Raw genomic sequence first — 6,000 nt, 5'->3', positions numbered from 1 at the left:
CTACACCCACAGGCTCAAATTCCTCTCCTCCAATTCTCTCCTTGACCCCCTCCAATCTGGCTTTGCCCCCTTCACTCCACAGAAACAGCCCTCTCAAAGGTCACAAAGGTCACAAATGATCTTCTTGCCAAATCCGATAGCCTCAACTCCATCCTAAAGCTTCGCAACCTTTCAGCTGCCTTCAGCACTGTCGACCATTCCTTCTCTCAGAAACATTATCCAAACTTGGCCTCGCTGACACTGTCCTGTCCTGGTCCTCCTACTATCTCTCTAGCCTCTCATTCTCAGGCTTTTTCAAGGTCTTTCTGCCTCCCACCCCCTAACTGTGGGAGTCCCTTCAAGGTTCAATTCTGGTACCCTTTCTATTCTCCCACTACACCCAAACCCCTGGGGAACTCTCTTGCTCCCATAGCTTCAGATACCATCTCTACGTGGATGAGTCCCCAATCTAATTCTCCAGACCTGATCTCTCTCTTTTCTTCAGTCTCACATTTCCTCCTCACTTCAGACCATCTCTATCTGGGTGTCCTGTTGACACTTCAATCTTAAACATGTCCAAAACAGAACTCCTTATCTTCCCACCCACTCCCTGTCCTCCCCATGACTTCGATTTGGTGTCCCGGCTCTAAGTTATCCAGTGCTTTGTTGGACAGTTGAATTTAATCCCAGCATTCAATTAATCATATTTGTTGACTGCTTACTGTTGCTTACTCTATACAGAATGCTTGAGATGGTACAACAGACATTTCCTGCCCGCAGCGAGCTTACAGTCTAGAGGGGGAGACAGACAATATAAATTATCGATATGTACATAAGTGCTGTGGGGCTGAAGGAGGGGTGAATAAAGGGAGCAAGCAGCTTTCAGCTGGGTTGCTACAGGAAATCCTTGGCTGTATAACTAAAGCAGGGTAGGTACCAGCTGGTTCATGATCTCCATCTTCTTCAGAATACATGCCAGCCCTAGAGCGTTTGCTGATCCTGAAGAGGTTTGGAATTGTATCTATCCCAGCACTTAACATGAGAACAAGAAGAGTGCTTGGCAGATAGTAAGTAAGCGCTTAACAAATGCCATCATTATTATACCAAAGATTCAGATCAGGCATAATCCCTGCGGGGCTCACAATTATATCATCCTCGGTACAGATGAGGAAACTGAGGTCCAGAGATATTAAGTGAGTTATAAATATTGAGATTATCAAAAGGTGTTTTGGCATGAAATCCTCCCTCAGTTTGATTCTCCCTCATTATGTTCAGCCATTTAGGACTTCATGGGCTGGAGCTCTCTCAAACCTTTAGGCTCATTTGTGTCAGGCTATGATCTATTACCTCCCTGCTCCATGAAGATAAATGGATGAAATGTAGATGTGGGCCGGGAGCTCGGGGAGATACAGCAACCACAGATTTCATTCTCCTGGGATTTTCATGAATTTGGGTACCCTAGTTTCCTGGGCTCCATCATCTTCCTATATATATTGTCATCAAGCTATCAGTGTATTGAGAACTTATTGGGTGCAGAACACTGTACTGAGTTTTTGGGAGAGTATGATATGACTGAGTTGGTAGACATGTTTCCTGCCCACGAAGAGTTTACAGTCTACAGTCATCACAACAAGCACTGTCCTGATGATCTTGACCTGCTCAGGGTCCCAACTCCAAACCCCCATTAAATTTTTGCCTAACCAGGTCTTTCCAAAGAATCAGTATTTCACTTCACTAGGTTTTCTGAAGATGGCAACTTCATTTCTGGGGGAAGAGCCACCTGTCACATTGCTGGTAGAGCCCAGTTGTCCTTTGTCTTTAAAGGGTGGACTGAGTAGATCCTCCTCACCATCATGTCCTGTGACCATTGTGGGGCCATTTGTAACCTCCTGGGTTTCTCAGACTTCATGAGGCTTATGGTCTGTTTTCAGGTGCCAACCATGTCATGGGCTGGAGCAGCTGTCAAGTCTTTAATGCCCAAGCTCTACAAAAAAAATTCCTTTCTGGGACTCCAGAGTGAGAAATCACTTCTTCTCTGAAATGCTAGCTATCTTGAAACTCTCCTGCGAGACCAATGGGGCCTATGAGAGAGCAGGGTTCATGTTGGATACCTATCCTGTAGGACCTCATAATGACTTCTCATTCACCTCACCATCTGCTTCGTGAACAGTTCAGAAAGAAGGGAAACTGCTCAGCCCAGCTGCTCTATCCATGAGAACCAGCATGGCTAGGGGATAAAGCATGAATCTGGGAGTCAGAGGACCTGGGTTCTAATCCTGGCTCCACCACCTGTTTGCTGTGTGACCTTGGGCAAGGCACTTCACTTCTCTGGGCCTCAATTACCTCATCTGTAAAATGGAGATTAAGGCTGAGCCCCATGTGGGACAGGGACTCTTCAACCCTGTTTGCTTGTATCCACACCAGTGGTTAGTATAGTGCCTGGTAAATAGTAAGTGCTTAATTATAGTTATCTGGTAATTGGTTGCCCCATGTCTGCTCAGAGAGTCTTTGTCTCTGCCTGATTCTTCCCTTGCTGCTAAGCAGGACCAGGCAATGTCTGTGTCCTGCATCATCCTTTTTATTTATTTTTTTTTTGGTAATGGTATTTAAGAGCTTACTTCATACCAAGTACTATACTAAGTGCTGAGGTAGACACAAGCAAATCAATCTGGACACAGTCCATGTTCCACATGGGGCTCACAGTCTCAATCTCCATTTTACAGATGGGGGAACTGAGGCACAGAGAAGTGAAATGACTTGCCCAAGGTCATTCAGCAGACAAGTGATGCAGCTGGGATTAGAACCCGAGTCCTTCTGACTCCCAGGGCTGTGCTCTATTCAGTCTGAGGAACAAAGAAGTATCATCAGTGCTGAGTTAGGTGCTGGAAAGGTATCTATTTTTCTGGGAGAAAGGGAAGGCTTTGTTGCAGTTAAGACACAGATCCTCCGGCCACGAAATAGAATGTTGTTTTGATTTCTTTCCTCGGGTAAATGATTCCTAACTACACCTGGGAGATAAATATAAGTTACCAAATTCAGTGGTCAGTGTTGAATGACAAGATATAATTAATGACTTCTTGATTAGCACATGACTCTCCAACGTGAAATCACCCCAGGTAAGCATGGAATTTCATCAGCAAATGCATTATGATACACTAGTACTATTGAAGCAATAGAGAACCTAAAAACCCATTGCAGGCAACTATAGAAAACCCTCTATAAATGAATATGTCCTGTTGGTGAACCTGCCATGCCTGATTTATAATGCATATTAATGTGCACTTCACTGAGTCACTGCCTACTTTTTAAAAAGCTCAAGAAGAAAATATTTTTAAATCATTGCTGTCTGTAGCTATATCTACTTTCTCAACTGCCTCTGTTCATCCAAAACAATTTTCTCCCTGAAAAGTATACTATCCAAACACCGTCCTCTTAGTGTGTAGTACAGTGCTGTGCACACAGTAAGTCCTCAATAAATATGTTTGATTTTCAATATTAACATTTTATTTTTGTGACTTTGAATACTTTCAATATCAATTTCTATCAGGCTGCTTTCTGCACGAACTCCCCTTCAAAAAATGCCTTGTCCCATGTTGTTTTCTCTGGTGTTATTCCTTGCATCCGGTCTGGCATTCTATAGAAATGTTTATGTATGTTCCTTGGATCCATGTTTTTTTCCCTCCGGAAACCTTGTTTTAATTTTTTCATCTTGACTGATACTCTTTAGAGAGGCTTTGCTCTTGGAATCATTTCTGGCATTTGGTTAACCTTGGCCAGATCTTTAGTCTGCTCTAGGCCTTATATATTCTACCTCAGGTATGTGGAGATTGTCGGTGTTAGCATTGCTTTTTGTTTTGTTTTGTTTTATAGTATTAAGTGCTTACTTTGTCAAATACTGTTCCAAGCTCTGGAGTAGATACAAGTGAATTAGGTTGGTCACAGCCCCTGTCCGGCATGGGTCTCACAATCTAAGTAGGTGGCAGCACAGGAAAACTGAGGTACAGAGAAATGAAATGACTTGTCTAGTGTCACACAGAAAGCAATTGGCAGAGCTGGGTTTAGAACCCAGGTCCTCTGACTCCCAGGCCTATGCTTTATCCAGAACGTGAACTGTCTCTGGTGTCATTTTGTTCCTCCTTTTGATGGTTCATCATCGATGATACTTACTGAGCACTTACTGTGTGCAGAGCACGTATTAAGCCCTTGGGAGAGTACAGTGCACTAGAATTGGCAGACCCATTCCCTATCCGTAATCAGTTTACAGTCCAGAAGATGCGCTATAACCTTTGAAATCTGCATTCTTATGATTTTCATTATTCCTATCTGAGAAAGTTCCAATTGGAATTAGCTTCCTGAACTTGTAATGATAGTTCAGTGACTGACTGAAATAGGCAAGATCCAGAGCAAATGTTTGGTAGGAAAGTGGGGGGTTGCAAAGGAGTAAAGAACACTTTAAGTTAAACTGTTTATTCGGACTTTTGAATCATGGCCTACAACAGGCATGTAGTACAGTGTTGATTTACCCAAGAGGCCTGTCTGGATGCCAAAGGAGGTATGGAATACGTTAATTTAGGCTGCTTTTGCGGCTGACTCTGGGCCCTGGGGTCAGTGGCAGGGCACATGGAAGTGGACCAATGTTTTTACATTTCAGTCAATCATATTGGGCACTTATTATGTGCAGAGCGCTGTGCTAAGTACTTGTAAGTACACTTACGACACAATTAGCAGGCATGTTCCTTTGCCTGTTCTTGAGGGAAAAACCCCCGAAACTATTGAAACAGTCTCTCTCTTCCCTTTGAGTAAAAGGTATGTAAAAACTGTCCATCAGATCCTGGCCCAAGAAGGGAAAGCCGAGGAGAAGAGAAGGCAATAACCATTGATTTAAAAGCAGCTCTGGAATTGGTGTATGCAGCAAAACTTCCTGCTAAAGAGAGAGGTAGGGTGTGGGAAGTCCTATATTTACTCATTCATTCAATCATATTTATTGAGCGCTTACTGTGTGCAAAGCACTGTACTAAGAGCTTGGGAGAGTGAAGTTTGGCTCAAGTGGGTAGAGCACAGGACTGTGAGTCAGAGGACCTGGGTTCTAATCCTAGCTCTGCCACTTGTCTGCTGTGGGACCTTTGGCAAATCACTTCACTTCTCTGTACCTCAGTTCCCTCATCTGCAAAATGGGGATTCAGTATCTATTCTTACTCCTACTTTAAACTGTAAGCCCCATGTGGGACCTGATCAACCTGATCTACCCCAGGGCCTAGTAAAGGGCACATAGTAAGCACTTAACAAATACAATTATTATTATTATTAGGCCCTCATTTACTCTTATCTCATTCTCTTCGACATCACCCTTGCACTTCATTCAATAGTATTTATTGAGCGCTTACTATGTGCAGAGCACTGTACTAAGCGCTTGGGATGAACAAGTCGGCAACAGATAGAGACAGTCCCTGCCGTTTGACGGGCTTACAGTCTAATCTTGGATTTGCACACTTTATTCACCCCTCCCTCAGTCCCACAACACTTATGTCATATCCGTAATTTATTTATAGTAACGTCTGTCTTCTCCTCCTCCCCACCCTGCCCCGGACCAGACTGTAAAGTCCTTGTAGGTAGGGAATGTATCTACCAACTCTGTTATATTGCACTCTCCCAAGCACTTAGTACAGTGCTCTGCACATAGTAAGCACTGAGATACGATTGATTAGCTAGATCTTTAATTTGCCCCTCATATTTGCTCATTAGTTCTCTCATTTTATACGTTTGGTTCCTCTATCTGAGCCTTTTGTGTGTTGTCCCTAAAATGACAGATGTTAACCTGAGTAATGCTGCTATAAAAGGACCTCAGCCACCCCTGCTCATCCAAACTGGGAAAATAGCTGGGCTGATGCAATGACACCCTGGAAATATGGGTCTGATGATCTATATTTCTGGTGCTCGGGCAGGTTTAGTCATTGTGTGAAATCCAATTTGTTTTCCAGTGAGCATTTTCGTACAGCACAGCCATTGGCTAGTGAGCTCATT

Source organism: Ornithorhynchus anatinus, chromosome 4 (assembly GCF_004115215.2).
Source record: "Ornithorhynchus anatinus isolate Pmale09 chromosome 4, mOrnAna1.pri.v4, whole genome shotgun sequence".
Classification (NCBI taxonomy): domain Eukaryota; kingdom Metazoa; phylum Chordata; class Mammalia; order Monotremata; family Ornithorhynchidae; genus Ornithorhynchus; species Ornithorhynchus anatinus.
The sequence above is the reverse complement of the archived record's forward strand: the minus strand, read 5'-3'. Positions refer to the sequence as shown.